Here is a 17,627-nt window from a genome sequence, read left to right on the forward strand (position 1 = left end):
AGGACCACCCTCACCTATTTTCTAGCCAACCCGAATCTCGAGGGCGAGATTCATCTTAAGGGGGGTTGGTTTGTAACATCCCAAATTTTCAATTTGGAATGTTATACATAGATCATCATTGCATATCATATTTTATTGCATTTTGGTTCGATCCTAGAAATTCTACGCAACTCAAGGACCCACGGAGAGAGTTGGGAATTTTGAAATTTCATATTTGAGTTTCTCAAATTTTGGAAATAGGATCATTTGATTTTATTTATTTTATCTTCAATTATTTCAATTACAAAAATATGAGAGAGGGAATAAAATGACTTTCCCAAAATAAATAAATATTGAGGATTTAATAAAAAATCAAATAAGTTTATATTTTGGATTTAATTGCTATTTTATTTGAATTTAGGAAAAATGTGCGTTTTTCACAATTGCATTTAGGCCCCAAATAAATGTTCATCTTGTCCGGCTTGATTTTAGAAGTCGGGGAAAATTTATTTCGGGATTTTTGGAGTCCGCTTAGTAATTCTTTCGTTAGATTTTCTGCGCGAAATTGATTTAAAAAAACCGAATCGGCTATGGGTCGGGATCGGCCAGGACTCCTCTGGCCGGGGCCTTTATATAGCGCCACCCCGGGCCGCCGCCAGCCTCAGCCCACCCGAGCCACCGCCGCCCCAAACCCTAGCCGTCGTCGCCGCCGCCGCCGCCCCGCGCCACCACCGTCGGAGCCGCCGCCGGACCCGCACGACGAGGTTGACCCTGCCGCCGCCATTTTTTTTAGAAAAACCGTTCGGTTTTTCCGTCGGTTTTTGTCGGTTTTTTTTAGATCCGTTTTTTATTATTAGTTCGGTTTTTTCGGTTTAGGTTAATTAGCAAACGTTCGCTCGTTCGTTCGTTTTAAGAACGCGTTCATCGTTTAGATCCAGATAACGAACGTTCGTTCGTTAATCTGTTTGTCATTTTCTTTTTCTTGGATTTATTCCGCGATTTTTCTGATCGCGATTTCTAATCCGATTTTTGTTTTAGTATAACTTTTCGCTCGTTTATCGGAATCAGGCGATTCAAGCGCCTAGAGTTTCGTCTCGAAACCCTCTTTTCGTTTAATCAACTCAAAAAAGTTTTTTCTACTGTAAAATTTGACTTAGGTCTAGATTAGTAAATGAAGTTTGTTTCTTTCGCAGTTTGATCTTCGTTGCTTTGTTCGATTTGATTCTTTTTGCCAACCGGAGTTCTTACGTTGAACTTTCTGGTTAGATCTCTTATTTGAGTTTTACCTGTGCATTAGATGAGTACTTATTGTATGCTTGTTTGTTTGTTTGTTTACGATAGAGTACCCGAATTGCACCACTTGCTACTTCGAATCCCTAGGTTTCACGGATCATCAGCAAGGCAAGTAACACTTTGATTATATCCCTTTCATACCCAATTTCTATGCATTAGATCAATCCTCAAACAATTGCATGATTAGGATCTGATTAATATGTGGGTTTTGGGTAGTAGATGAGGTAGTACCTATTACCTGTTTTATTATCAAACCCTTGGGAGTTACTTCTACGTTTCCTTATTGCCATGCTATGCTAGTAGACGTGGATTGGGTGAGTGTATCCATGACAGATGTGAGATTGTTAATTAATGGTTTATTTAAGGTGGCAATTTTAATACACATCTGGGTGGATTGAGGCAATTGGGTATTCCAGGATTGCATGTTTGTTTTTGGACCACCACCCAGGCTCAAAGGGATCATAAGATTATTCATGCTAGAAACTTCTGTGTGCAGCCACATGCTATTATGGGCTCTAGCATAGCTGAGTAAGTCGTGCGAACTCTTATAGTGGTAGACTAGCAGATGTAGGTGGTACGGTCTACCCAATCGTAAGGTGCTAGCGCTTCTGAAAGACTATGTCTCGGTCATCCATTTATCAAACACCATGCAGTGCGAGAAAACAAACGGAGGCGATCGAGTCTTGTGGGGAAAAGTGCGCAACCTCTGCAGAGTGTACAAACTAATCATGATTAGTCGTGTCCCCAGTTATGGACGTTTTGAGTATCTAGTACTTGGATTATCATGTGAATCTCATCATGTTGCTTTAATTAATGTTGTTGGGTTTTAATGATGATGCTTAATTGGGATTGAGAATGCTGTCAACCATTCTCAATGTTTAACAACTACCATGATAGTTAATAAAATTTATTCCTTTGCAGTAGGGAAAAATTGGCTTTATGCAAAACTGTAACCATAGAGCTTTCCACCAGCCATATATGCATGTAGTATAGCCATGTCATTTCATTACTCTCTATGTGTTACATTGCTAGCATATTCCATGTGCTGATCCGTTTTCAGGCTGCAACATTCATGTTGCAGACTTTTCAGACGACGAGTAAGATGCCTTAGGATCGTGGTCCTATACTCGGTGATGTCGTTGGAGTTGATGGACTCACTTATCTTCCAAGCCTTCCGCTGTTATTGTTATTAGATGGCCTTAAGCCATATTTATTGTAATAAGCTCTCTTTTGAGACATTCGATGTAATAAGTGTGTGATTGCCACTCTGTTATAAATTCTTCAAGTACTGTGTGTGTCGGCATTACTGATCCAGGGATGACATTGATGCACAGAGATCAGACTGTTTGAGGTCTGGTTGCTACAATGATATGATCATAGAGATGAGTATCGAGTTATGAGTTTGGTATACAATTAAGACATTGTGGAAATTGTTTCACAACTAATACCGCCTGGAACACCATAGTGTGATGGTGTGTACGAACAACTAGGTGCACCCTATTGGATATGGAGCATACCATGATGTCTCTTGTCGAATTACCACTATCGTTTATGGGTTAGGCATTAGAGACAACCGCATTCACGTCAAATAGGGCACGACGTAATTCTGTTAAGATGAGAATGTATGAACTATGGTTTAGAGAAACCTAAGCTGTCATTTCTTAAAAGTTTGGGGCTACCAAGCTTATGTGGAAAAGTTTTTTCCTGATAAGCTCAAACCCAAAGCGGATAAATGCATCTTCCTAGGACACCCAAAACAGTTGAGTATACCACCTATTTCAGATCCGGAAGTAAAAGTGATTGTTTCTAGAAACGGGTCCTTTCTCGAGGAAAAGGTTCTCTTGTAAGAATTGAGTGGGAGGATGGTGGAGACTTGATGAGGTCATTGAACCATCACTTCAACCAATCTGTAGCAGGGCACGGGAAGTTGTTCCTGTGGCGCCTACACCAGTTGAAAGGGAAGCTGATGATAGTGATCATGAAACTTCGGATCAAGTCACAACCAAACCTCGTAGGTCGACAAGGACGCGTACTGCTTCGGAGTGGTACGGTAATCCTGTCTTGTAGGTCATGTTGCTAGACAACAATGAACCTACGAGCTGTGGAGAAGCGATGGTGGGCCCGGATTCCGACAAATGGCTCGAGGCCATAAAATCCGAGAGAGGATCCATGTATAAAACAAAGTCTAGACTTTGGAAGAACTACTTGATGGTCGTAAGGCTATTGGGTACAGATGGATTTTAAAAGGGAAGACGGACAATGATGGTAAGTGTCACCATTAAGAAAGCTCGACTTGTTGCTAAGATGTTTTCTGACAAGTTCAAGGAGTTGACTACGATGAGACTTTCTCACTCATAGCGATGCTAAGAGTCTGTTGAAATTATATTAGCAGTTCCTACATTATTTACGAAATCTTACGGATAGGATGTCAAAACATTGTTTCATCAATGATTTTCTTGAGGAAAGGTTGTAAGTGATACAACTAGAAGATTTTGTCAATCCTAAAAGATGCTAACAAGTATGCAAAGATCCAACAATCCTTCTAAGGACTGGAGTAAGCATCTCGGAGTTGGAATATACGCTTTGATGAGATGATCAAAGATTTCGGGTTTATACAAAGTTCATGAGAAACTTGTATTTCCAAAGAAGTGAGTGGGAGCACTATAGTATTTCTAATGAGTATATGTTGTTGACATATTGTTGATCGGAAATGATGTAGAATTTCTGGAAAGCATATAGGGTTGTTTGAAAAGTGTTTTTCAATGGAAAACATGTATTAAGCTACTTGAACATTGAGCATCAAGATCTATAAGGATAGATCAAAATCGCTTGATAGTACTTTCAAATGAGTACGCACCGTGACAAGATTTTGAAGGAGTTTAAAATAGATCGGCAAAGAAGGAGTTCTTGGCTGTGTTATAAGGTGTGAGTATTGAGTAAGACTCAAGTCCTGACCACGGCAGAAGAGAGAGAAAGGACGAAGGTCGTCCCCTATGCTTTAGACGTAGGCTCCACAGTATGCTATGCTGTGTACCGCACCTAAAGTGTGCCTTGCCATGAGTTAGTCAAGGGGTACAAGTGTGATCCAGGAATGGATCACAGGACAGCGGTCAAGGTTATCCTTAGTAACTAGTGTACTAAGGAATTTTCTCGATTATGGAGGTGGTAAAGAGTTCGTCATAAAGGGTTACGTCGATGCAAACTTTGACACTAATCCAGATGACTCTGAGTAGTAAACTGGATTGGTATAGTAGAATAGTTATTTGGAATAGCTCCAACTAGCGCATGCTAGCTACATCTATAAGATGACATGGAGATTTGTAAAGCACACAGGATCTGAAAAGTTCAGACCCGTTGACTAATAACCTCTCTCACAAGCGAGATATGATCAAACCCCATGGGTGTTGGATTCATTACAATCACATAGTGATGTGAACTAGATTATTGACTCTAGTGCAAGTGGGAGACTGTTGGAAATATGCCCTAGAGGCAATAATAAAATGGTTATTATTGTATTTCCTTGTTCATGATAATTGTATATTGTTCATGCTATAATTGTATTAACTGGAAACCGTAATACATGTGTGAACACATAGACCACAACATGTCCCTAGTGAGCCTCTAGTTGACTAGCTCGTTGATCAACAGATGGTCATGGTTTCCTGACCATGGACATTGGATGTCATTGATAACGGGATCACATCATTAGCAGAATGATGTGATGGACAAGACCCAATCCTAAGCATAGCACAAGATCATGTAGTTCGTTTGCTAAAAGCTTTTCTAATGTCAAGTATCATTTCCTTAGACCATGAGATTGTGCAACTCCCAGATACCGTAGGAATGCTTTGGGTGTACCAAACCTCACAACGTAACTGGGTGACTATAAAGGTACACTACAGGTATCTCCGAAAGTGTCTATTGGGTTGGCACCAATCGAGACTGGGATTTGTCACTCCGTATGATGGAGAGGTATCCCTGGGCCCACTCAGTAATGCATCATCATAATGAGCTCAATGTGACTAAGTAGTTAGTCGCGAGATCATGCATTACGGAATGAGTAAAGTGACTTGCCGGTAACGAGATTGAACGAGGTATTGGGATACCGACGATCGAATCTCAGGCAAGTAACGTATCGATTGACAAAGGGAATTGTATACGGGATTGATTGAATCCCCGACATCGTGGTTGATCCGATGAGATCATCGTGGAACATATGGGAGCCAACAAGGGTATCCAGATCCCACTGTTGGTTATTGGCCAGAGAGTTGTCTCGGTCATGTCTGCATGATTCTCGAACCCATAGGGTCTATACACTTAAGGTTCGGTGATGCTAGAGTTGTTATGGGAATTAGTGTGTAGTTACCAAATGTTGTTTGGAGTCCCGGATGAGATCCCAGACGTCACGAGGAGTTCCGGAATGGTCCGGAGGTAAAGATTTATATATGGGAAGTCCTATTTTGGCCACCAGAAAATGTTCGGGGTTTTTCGGTATTGTACCGGAAAGGTTCTAGAAGGTTCCGGAGTGAGGCCCACCTGCATGGGGGGCCCACATGAACGTGGGTAGTGGGGGAAAGTCCCCACACCCCTGGTCAAGGCGCACCAAGATCCTCTTCCCCGCCGCCGGCAGCCACGACAACTGCATTACTATCAACAACTGAGCAGATGACCTTGAGGACTACACGGGTCCGCAAGAGAGGTCGCACTCTTCCGTGTCTGCTTACGTTATGCGTCGCTTAATATGATGACATGCTACATTATCATCGTGTTCACCTATTAGACTCTGAGTCAGGTCCAAACTAATGCTGAAACTTGAGTTTTTGAATGGTTGTGGGGTACATATTGGGGCAGCAATCAGTACTATCTGTCTACTATCTGGTTAATCTCTACTATGAGTTTCATGTTGGGTGAAAACAAACATTAAAGGAGCCATTATCTGTATTTTTTAACTAAAGCTATTATCTGCCTGCTATCATTGGTTTTGGGTCTATCCACAGTTTGCTACCATCACTCTGGATTTGTGCATGCACTCCTTACATAATCTCACTATGTTTTATTCCTATGCATGCCAGTTATTGTACACAATGGAACTGATCATGTAGAGCAAAAGAGACGAGCCTTGTGTGGCAATAAAATTTCATGCAGACGTTGCTCCATGTTGGGCGCAAAGGCAGGCCCCCCCCTCCACCCATTTCGGATCGTAATCAAGAGGAAGATAACTATTCTGATGGGGATTCAGAAGGATCATGCTGATGTTGGTAATATCATGCATATGGTGCCTTGCATTGCTTATTGTATACATTAAAGATGTCATCTGCTTAGTTTAGACATGCTTTGTGTCAATGCCATCTGTTTAGTTTCTTTATCGTATATGTGAATCATGCAATGCCATCTTGTTTAGTCAGGCATCATATATGTGAATTTTGCAATGCCACCCTGGTTAGCCAGTCATCTTATATGTGAATTATATCATGCCATCATTTTTTTATTACGTGTTAAATTTTTCAACAATTTTAGTACATTCAATTACTCTTCCTGTGCATCAGCCATTTGGCACAGTCATGGAAAATTCTGGAGTGGGAACAAGGTCTTCAGAGCAGACAATGCTATCTGACGAAGCGCATGTCTTCTGGTTACCGATAGCTCCTCAGAAGAGGATTCAGAGACAGATGACCAGTCATATCCCCCCCCCCCCCGAGGTGCATGCTCTAACTTGGCAGGGTTATGTTGTTCATATCGTGCGTATGGTATCTTGCATTGCTATGTCATTTTCTTAGTTTAGACATGCTTTGTGTGAATGCCGCATGTTTAGTGTCTAATTACCATATATGTGAATTATGCAATGCCAGCTTGTTGCAAGACATTATATATGTGAATTATGCAATGTTATCTTGTTGCAAGGCATTATATATGTGAATTATGCAATGCCATGTTGTTTAGGCAAGCGTCATATATGTGAATTATATCATGTCGTCCTTTTTTTGTATTTCTCATTGCTTTTATAGACAATGTTTGTATATTCAACTGCTCTTCCTGTGCATCGGCCATTTGAATTGGTGATGGAGAAATCTGGAGTGAAAACAAGGTCTTCAGAGCAGACAATGCTACCTGCTAAAGCAGATATCTTGTTGGTTACAGATAGCTCTTCAAAGGAGGATTCAGAGGCATATGACCAGTCCTATTATCCCACTGAGGTGTATGCTCAAACTTGGCAGGGTTATATTACTCATATCATGCATATGTTGTATTGCAATGCTTAGTTTTTTACATCATATACACAATATTGAATGCCATCTCCTTAGTTGATACATCATATATGCGATTGCCCTCTGCTCACTTCCTTAGTATATAAATCATATATTTGAATTATGTCATGCCATGATGTTTACATAGACAGCATGTATCTGAATTATGGCATGCCAACCCATTTTCTAAAGACATAATATAGTTATATCATCTCATCCTGTTTACATAGTCATCATATTTTAAATTATGTCATTCTATCCGTGAATTATATCATGCCATCACGTTTCCATCGACGGCATGTTTGTGATTTATGGCATGCCAACCACTTTAATAGACACATTGTATAGTTATATCATGTCATCATGTTTACATAGTCACCATATTTTGAAGTATGTCATTCTATCATGTTTAGTTAGCCATCATACATGTGAAATTGTGTCATGCTATCCTGTTTAATTAGCCATCATATATGTGAAATTATGTCCTGCTATTCTGTTTGGTTAGACAACATTAATGTGAATTATTTCATGCCATGTTTTCTTCCCTACTATCCATTACACATGTCTATCTTACAATGTCTGTACATTCAATTACTTTTCTTGTTTATCAGCCATTTCAATTGGAGGGAGTGATGGCAGTATCTGTGGGAGTAAAAACACGGTCTTCAGAAAAGATCGTGCTACATGCCGATGCAGATAGAACCATGGTTGTACTTGCCCAAGAACCAGCCCCACCACACATAACCCAGACTCATGCAGATTGTACCCCTGCTCAGTTGGACAGAGAACCAGCTACACCCCTTCTAACCCCAACCCCAGCAGATAGTAACCCAGTTCCCGTTGACACAGCACCGTCTCCACCATAGAGCACCCAAACACGAGCAGTTAGTAAGGCAACTGCAGTGCCCAAAGCACGAGGACCACCACTATGAACCCCAAGTCAACGCTTAAAGCAGAAGAAGAATTGTTCTCAAGTCAGGTTCTGTAGCTATGGTTCATACTACTTTGCTCTTGCATCATTGTATTTACTCACACCAACTAATTTCAAATTTGAAGGATGCAATTGAAACTCCAATGGCGCAACAGGTAAGTTTTAAACCTGTTTCTTTAACGTGGTTGGTTGGTTGCTGTTGTAACTTGCTCTATGTTGATTTCAGTTTCAATTGAATAAACAGTTATGTTCTCATGCCATGCACATTACAAGTGTTGTTATTGCTTTGTAGTTTCCCACACTTATATTCTGTCTATGCTGCTTTGTCTTAAATACATATGATTCGAACTGTATCTATCTTGATTTGGCAACATAAACTAGAATGATATAAAGCATAAAGTGACCATACTACATAGATATATGTTTGTTTCATGTTGTTATCCTGTCCACCTTACTACTAAACTAGTTTACTAAATGAGTTTCATATACTACATTGTAAACATGTGATGTGCTTGTTTGTTTCTCTTTTAGAACGCGGATAAAATATTGGAGAAGAGTACCCCGTTATGCAATGGTAAAGGAAGTAATGCAGATAAGGTTCAAGATAGTGAGACATCCCTGTTGGTCTCCAAGCAAGCTGATAAAAACTATATTGAAGACACTGAGACAACCCCAAAGTCCTGTCTTGATGTAGTGTTCGAGTTACTGGCTACTACTGCTGGCACCAGCTCTTCGAACTCGTTGCCTGAATTAGTTCGGCTTCTTGAGTCTCAACTTCAAGTTGAAAGACATCGATCAGATGTTATGCGACAGGAAGCCGAAGGACTAAGGAAGTCCCTGCAGAATTCAGATGCATACTTTCTGGTGCAACAGCAAGTGCTGAAGGACTTAAGCGCCAAACAAGAAAAAGTTAATAAGCTTGCTAAGCATCTTGCCAGCATTATGGGTACCCAGGATATTGTTTCTTGAGCTCTTCTAAAGTGGTTTCGGTTCTGGACTTGTTTTGCTGCGGCATTTATATGATGTTGTGTTCCCTATATTTGCACTGGTGGCGAACTTTGATGCCCAGTGGATGTAATATGTGTAACAGCCGTGATAGCCTAGCGTAAGTTGCTTGCTTATTTATTTCCTTATTGTCTTGTTTATTTGTTTGCTTATAGTCAGTGCAGTTCTTTTTCCGCGGTTTGCTAGTGGCTGCAATAACCTATTTTTTAAAACTAGGCCACAATAACCATGGGCTACATATTTACTGTAGTTACCATTTCCCTCCTGCAGGTCGTAGAAGTAATGGGCCTTCTACGTGTCGTAGAAACAATGGGCCTTATATGGGTCGTAGACACAATGGGCCTTCTATGGGTCGTATCATCAATGGGCCTTGTACAGGTCGTATGATTGGTTGGCCAAACATGGGCCAATAATAGACCGCATTATGGCCGTAAATGGGCTAGAGTTGGGGTTTGCTCATGGGCTGACCATAACGGGTCGTCGTTAATCAGTCGTATTTGATGATGCTATAAAAATGGTCCAACGTATTAACGGGCCACAAACGGGGCGACTTTAACCTCGGGCTGAATTTAGCCCACAAGCAGAAAATGACAGTAACAGACCGTAAGTAAACGAATGCTGGAAATGAATGGGCTCTGAGAAGGCCGAAAGATAACATGGGCTGGAAACGGCCCAACGAAATAATGGGCTGTTAATGGGTATAAAGTGATACACTGTTCATTACGGGCCAGTTTTTCACCACGGGCCATTAATGGGTATAAAGTGATACACTGTTTATTGCGGGCCAGTTTCACCACGGGTCGTTAATGGGCCAAGAGTTAGAAAGGGCCTCATATGGGCCGTAAGACGTCATGGGTCATACATGGGCCAAAAGTGAAAACGGGCTGGAATCATATTGGATGGCCCAAATGACGCTACTGGGCCTAATTTGGATAGGGCGTAACGGGCCTTGGGTTAGCGGGCTGTAAATGGGCTATATGCAAACAGGCCGTTAACAGGCTTTCCATGGGCCGGGCCGCCACCTTTTGACCAAGTCAAACGGGCCGGCCTTTTCACAGGAATGGGCCTCTGTTGGGTCGTGCCACGTGTCGACGTATCATAGGCGCCTTTTGTCCAATGAGTGGATGACATCTGTCCCAACGATGAGCCGACACGTGTTTCCTCCAGCCAATGATGATTTTACACGTGGAAAATCCCCATTGGTCCGGGCTATTAACGGGTTATCGGATCCAAAACCCGACCCGATAGCTTAACGGCGTTCCGTTACGGTGGATGCCACGTGTCAGTCACCCTTGATGAAAGCACTTCTGTGACGCGCGATTTATCGTCATGGAAGTGGACACTTCCGTGATGATAATTTTGGTAATGTCATGGAACACTTCTACGACGGCACAGGTATGACTATCTTGATTCTGTCATAAAATTGTCATGGATGTACATGCATGACAGAAAATGCGACCTACTGTGATAAACACGTATCATCACAGAAGTGTATTTTTTTTGTAGTGGTGGGTTCATTGCTATGTAAAGTTTTGACCTCTTCAATCCCACTTTTACCAATTTTTGCATCAAGATCTAAAAACTCCAAATCATTGGGATGCCTTTTAGCTAAAGTTGACTCATCTCCAGTCCCATCTTTATCAAGATTCATATTGGAAAACAAAGATTTAATAGGAGACACATCAATCACTTTCAGATCTTCATCCTTATTATCATGAAAACTAGGAGAGCATGCTTTCACAAAGCAATCATTTTTAGCACGCATCCTAGCGGTTCTTTCTTTGCACTCATCAATAGAAATTCTCATGGCTTTGAAAGACTCATTGATATCATGCTTAGGTGGAATAGATCTAAGTTTCAAAGAATCAACTTCAAGAGAAATTCTATCCACGTTCCTAGCCAACTCATCAATCTTAGGCAAAATTTCTTCAAGCAAAGCATGGAAATTATTTTGCGAAATCATAAGTTCTTTTACACTAGCCTCAAAATCAGAGGGCATCTTATTGAAATTTCCATAAGAATTGTTGTATGAATTACCATAATTATTAGAGGAATTACTAGGGAACGGCCTAGAATTAAAGTTTCCTCTATACGCGTTGTTACCAAAATTGTACCTACCAACAAAATTCACATCCATAGATTCATTATTATTCTCAATCAAAGTGGATAAGGGCATATCATTAGGATCAGAGGAAACACTCTTATTAGCAATCAATTTCATAATTCATCCATCTTTCCACTCAAAACATTAATCTCTTCAATTGCATGAACCTTTTTACTAGTAGATCTTTCGGTGCGCCATTGAGAATAATTAACCATAATATGATCTAGGAGTTTAGTAGCTTCTCCTAAAGTGATTTCCATAAAAGTGCCTCCCGCGGCCGAATCTAAAAGATTTCTAGAAGCAAAATTCAATCCGGCATAAAAATTTTGTATAATCATCCATAAATTCAAACCATGTGTAGGGCAATTACGTATCATTAGTTTCATCCTCTCCCAAGCTTGTGCAACATACTCATGATCAAGTTGCTTAAAATTCATAATATCGTTTCTAAGAGAGATGATCTTAGTGGGAGGAAAATACTTAGAGATAAAAGCATCTTTGCACTTATTCCATGAATCAATACTATTTTTAGGCAAAGAAGAGAACCAATTTTAGCACGATCTCTAAGCAAAAACGGAAATAACTTCAATTTAACAATATCATTATCCACATCTCTCTTCTTTTGCATATCGCACAAATCAACAAAGTTGTTTAGATGTGTACCGGCATCTTCACTAAGAAGGTCAAAGAACTGATCTTTCATGACAAGATTCAGTAAAGCAGCATTAATTTCGCAAGATTCAGCATCGGTAATAGGAGCAATCGGAGTGCTAAGAAAATCATTGTTGTTGGTATTGGAAAAATCACACAGTTTAGTAAACAATCCAACATACAAGCACACAAGAAACAAGCAAAAAGAGACGAACAAAAAAAGGGCGAATAAAACGGCAAGCGTGAAGTGGGGGAGAGGAAAACAAGAGGCAAATGGCAAATGATGTAATGCAAGGGATAAGAGTTTGTGATGGGTACTTGGTATGTCTTGACTTGTGCATGGATCTTTCCGGCAACGATGCCAGAAATCGGCGAGTTGTCGAGAGATCAAATCTTCACTTGACTTGGCGTAAGCCTCCCCGGCAACGACGCCAGAAATCCTTCTTGCTACCTCTTGAGCATGCGTTGGTTTTCCCTTGAAGAGGAAAGGGTGATCCAGCAAGTAGCATAAGTATTTCCCTTAGTTTTTGAGAACCAAGGTATCAATCCAGTAGGAGGTTACATGCAAGTCGCCTTGTACCTGCACAAACAAATAAGAACCTTGCAACCAATGCGATAAAGGGGTTGTCAATCCCTTCACGGCCACTTGCAAAAGTGAGATCTGGTAGAGATAATAAAGATAAATATTTTTGGTATTTTTGTTGTATAGATTGAAAAGTAAAGATTGCAAAATAGTAAACGACATGCAATGTAAATAAAAGAGATACTCCCTCTGTTCCTAGATATAGGGTGTATAGTTTTTGGCACGGATATTAAAGAACGCACATGGAGAGATAATTTCACAAGTTTTGGCCGAGATTACACCTAACTAATTGACATGATAAAATAGAGGAGCTTGCCTAATATAAGGAAATGTAATCAAACCCCTAAAAAAATTATCCAAACGAGTGGTGCAATGCAATACACCTTACATTTCGGGTTTTTTCTCAAAAATCTATACACCTTATATCAAGGAACGGAGGGAGTATAATACAATGGAAAAGAGACCCGGGGGCCATAGGTTTCACTAATGGCTTCTCTCAAGATAGCATATCTTACGGTGGGTGAACAAATTACTGTTGAGCAATTGATAGAAAAGTGCATAGTTATGAGAATATCTAGGCATGATCATGTATATAGGCATCACGTCCGTGACAAGTAGATCGAAACGATTCTGCATCTACTACTATTACTCCACACATCGACCGCTATCCAACATGCATCTAGAGTATTAAGTTCATAAGAACAGAGAAACGCATTAAGAAAGATGACATGATGTAGAGGGATAAACTCAAGCAATATGATATAAACCCCATCTTTTTATCCTCGATGGCAACAATACAATACGTGCCTTGCTGTCCCTGCTATCACTAGGAAAGGACACCGCAAGATTGAACCCAAAGCTAAGCACTTCTCCCATTGCAAGAAAGATCAATGCTAAACCAAACTGATAATTTGAAGAGACTTGCAAAGGTATCAAATCATACATATAAGAATTCAGAGAAGAATCAAATATTGTTCATAGATAAACTTGATCATAAAACCACAATTCATCGGATCTCGACAAACACACCGCAAAAAGTATTACATCGAACAGATCTCTAAGAAGATCGAGGAGAACTTTGTATTGAGAATCAAAGAGAGAGAAGAAGCCATCTAGCTAATAACTATGGACCCGAAGGTCTATGGTAAACTACTCACACATCATCGGAGAGGCTATGGTGTTGATGTAGAAGCCCTCCGTGATCGATTCCCCTCCGGCGGAGCGCCGGAAAAGCCCCAAGATGGGATCTCACAGGTACAGAAGGTTGCGGCGGTGGAAATAGGGTTTTGTGGTGCTCCTGGATGTTTTCAGGGTATATGAGTATATATAGGCGAAAGAAGTAGGTCGGTGGAGCCACGAGGGGCCCATGAGGTTGGGGGCGCGCCTACCCCCCTAGGCGCGCCCTCCTACCTCATGGCCGCCTTGTGCTTCCTTGATGTCCACTCCAAGTCTCCTGGATTGCGTTTGTTCCAAAAACGATTCTCCCGAAGGTTTCATTCCGTTTAGACTCCGTTTGATATTCCTTTTCTGCAAACACTGAAATAGGCAAAAAAAACAGCAATTTGCACTGGGCCTCCAGTTAATAGGTTAGTCCTAAAAATAATATAAAAGTGCATAGTAAATCCCATTAAACATCCAAAACAGATAATATAATAGCATGGAACAATAAAAAAATATAGATATGTTGGAGATGTATCAATGGCTTCACCAAGAGCTTCAAGTTTGATTCCAGGCCTCCACCAAATGCAAGCTGGCACCGAACTCCCTCACTTGAAGATTCTGAGTATTCATCTTCAGCTGCAACTGTTGTTGCGAATGTCGTCGACGAAGAAGATGATACCACTTTGTCGACCATGGCTACACTGCATCTCGACTCTACACCAGGCCCCTCTGCACCACCAAACTACAACACCGACCCTGGTCCTTCTAGAAACGAGTAGACGCTCTATGTCTTCAAACCTTTTTGGTCATTACTGACAAAAGGGGGAGAATCATATGAGTTGATAGTCTTCAAGCGGGTCCTTATGGGTGGTTGCATTATTTAGCCAAGTTTTACAACTCTCGTCTTTTGATACATTTGGTTCTTTGAGTTGTAACACTTAAACTTGATGGTCGTCTGCTACTTTTTCTGCTATTCTGTGTTGTGATGATAAATTCCGCATGAAGTCATTCTGCAGACGTCCATTTGTCATTATGCATATCATTATCTTTCTATATGCATAATGTATTGTCTTCACACTTTGAAGTTGGCCTCCACAAAGCAAAACCTGCCATGTGCATTTGCATTCAAAAGAAAATCGTTTATATGCACATCTTCGGGGGGAGCCTCGTCATATGTATGTAGACAATACTCACAACACTAAACTTTCACATACTTTTATCCCCATTGAAAACTTCAACTAGTTTGTCATCAATCACCAAAAAGGGGGAGATTGTAAGTGCATCTAGTGCCACCCCTAGTTGGTTTTGGAGTATTGACGACAAACTTGGTTGAGGGACTAATGTGTTTGTGAGAATTGCAGGATAACACAGGTAGTAGTCCCATATTGATTTGGTTTACCTATCAGAGATGACCCCTAAAAATGTGTGAAGACATTGAAGACAATGGTGGTCTGCGAAGATATTCACATTGAAGACTATGACAAGAGAAGACATCGCATGAAGACTATGCAGTGTGAAGACATAGTTGTTTCGTAGTTTCTTTTTCTTCTTTGTTGAGTCATAGGAACCACCGTACTGTTAAGTGGGGTCCATGTGAACAAAGTCAGAGTGACTGAAGTGATGCTCAACCAAATCCTATGTCTTCGAGCGAAGACAATGAGTGCAAATCTTATCTAGAGCTGGATGAGTTAGCTTTGCTTGTAGCCCAAGCTATGTTGCCGCGTGTGTTTGAAATCTGACCGTTGGACACATGTCAGTTCCTTAGTGACCCAGGGTCATTTTGGACAAATCGGGTCGGGTTGCCTCCTGGCTATAAATAGCCCACCCCCTACACCATAAGTTGGTGGTTGCTCAGATTTAGTGCACGACTTTTTTTGTTTGAGAGCAACCCACCTCCGAAGCATTTAAGAGAGTAATCCTTGCGAGGACAAAGCCCAAAACACGCAGAGCCAAAGAGTGTTAGGCATCACTGAAGTCTTTTCTGTCCGCGTGATCTGAAGACTTATTACACTTGAGGACTGTGAATCCTCCAGCCGGTTATGCGTCGCGTTCTGAGCATCCGAGAGTCATTGTGGATTGCCAGTGAATGAAGTCTGTGAAGGTTTGGAAGTCTCCCTTGAAGACTTACCAGAGTGATTGGGCGAGGATTAAGTGTTCTTAGATCAAGGGGAATAAGGTGAAGACGCGGTCTTCAGAGTTGAATCTCAGCCTCCCTAACCAGACGTACAGTTGTCACAACAACTGGAACTGGTCCAACAAATCTTTTGTCCTCTCCGAGCAACTGGTTCTATCCTTCCTCTCTCTTTACTTACAGTTTGTCTTCGTGAAGTCTTTGCCCTCTTGTCTGATCTGATTGACTTCACAGTGTGAAGACTGTGTACCGTTTGGCTTCATACTATCTTCCATCCTGATCCATACTACCTAGCTGTTGATAGTCTTCGTGCTTTCACTACATTGCTTACTTGACTATAGCCTGTCTAGTGTAGTCTACCTTCTGCTGCATATCAACAGGTTCATTTCTATTGTTTGTCTTCAAAGCACTCATGTTTTGAAGACTTTCATAAAAATCACCTATTCACCCCCCTCTAGTCGAATACTAGCACTTTCAGTAAGTATTTGTACAGAACAGAGATAGAACTAGATATACAACAATTTACACCATATGTAACTAAGAAGATCAACAATCTCAACAATTTTAGTGAACAGAACAAAACTAGAGCATATGCAACTATAGATCCAGTCTAATGACAATATATTGTAGAGATTCACACAGACCAGAGAGGCAAACAATTAAATAGCGCCTGTGTCGCGGCAAAGATGACACCACCCTCATGATTCCACAAGATCATCCCAGCCCAAGCCGTACCATTTTCCTTCACAAAGCACCATCGACATTCAGTTTAGCATGATTTATAAGTTATAACAATATTAATTATCAAGAACTTTGTGGAAGTATCTTCATAAAAGTTTTATTGAAAACGTTTGCAATTCATACAAGTAGATAATAATAAATTGTGAATTGCACATGCCCCCGCTCATCTGTTCATTGTGCTATGTCAAGACATTTCTTTTTTGTTGTATTTGGGCAAAAACAGTTTCTCAAGAATGAGTGCGCTCAAGTGTTCGAACTTTTACCTGACCTAATGGCTTTTGTCTCAGGCCTGCTGCTACTACTACTACTTGAGATGTGGTAATGAGTTAATTACATGTTGAGTCTGTTGCGGGTACAGTTTCATGCACAAACTTGCAGAATGACTCAAACAGACCACTGAACTTGCTGTGCATTGCCGCCCTTGATGCATTGATTTGGTCACTGTCTCCGCCTAGGGTTTTGATCCTTGTGAAAGTGAGATTAAATGTCTGCCTTTGGGGGGCGTGCGTATGGTTCACAATCTGTTATGATCTTTGTGCTATATTCATATGTACAGCTCTAGTTTGTTTTGATTTGCCTGTCTGCCCATGATGCGAATTAAATTCAAAAAAAAATGTTTTTGTTTTGGTGCAGATTGAATGCTCCCTCTTGATTCTAGTTGAAGATCCACATCACTAGTTATGAGTGCGAGAAACAGAGAACATCTGTTGGCTGTTATAAAGGTTCAGAAAATAACAAATTCAGACTTGTTTCAGGGTTTGAGATTTGGAACAGAGTTTCAGAGTTTGTTGTATGGTTAGTCA

Source organism: Triticum dicoccoides, chromosome 1B (genome assembly GCF_002162155.2).
Source record: "Triticum dicoccoides isolate Atlit2015 ecotype Zavitan chromosome 1B, WEW_v2.0, whole genome shotgun sequence".
In the NCBI taxonomy this organism is placed as follows: Eukaryota; Viridiplantae; Streptophyta; class Magnoliopsida; order Poales; family Poaceae; genus Triticum; species Triticum dicoccoides.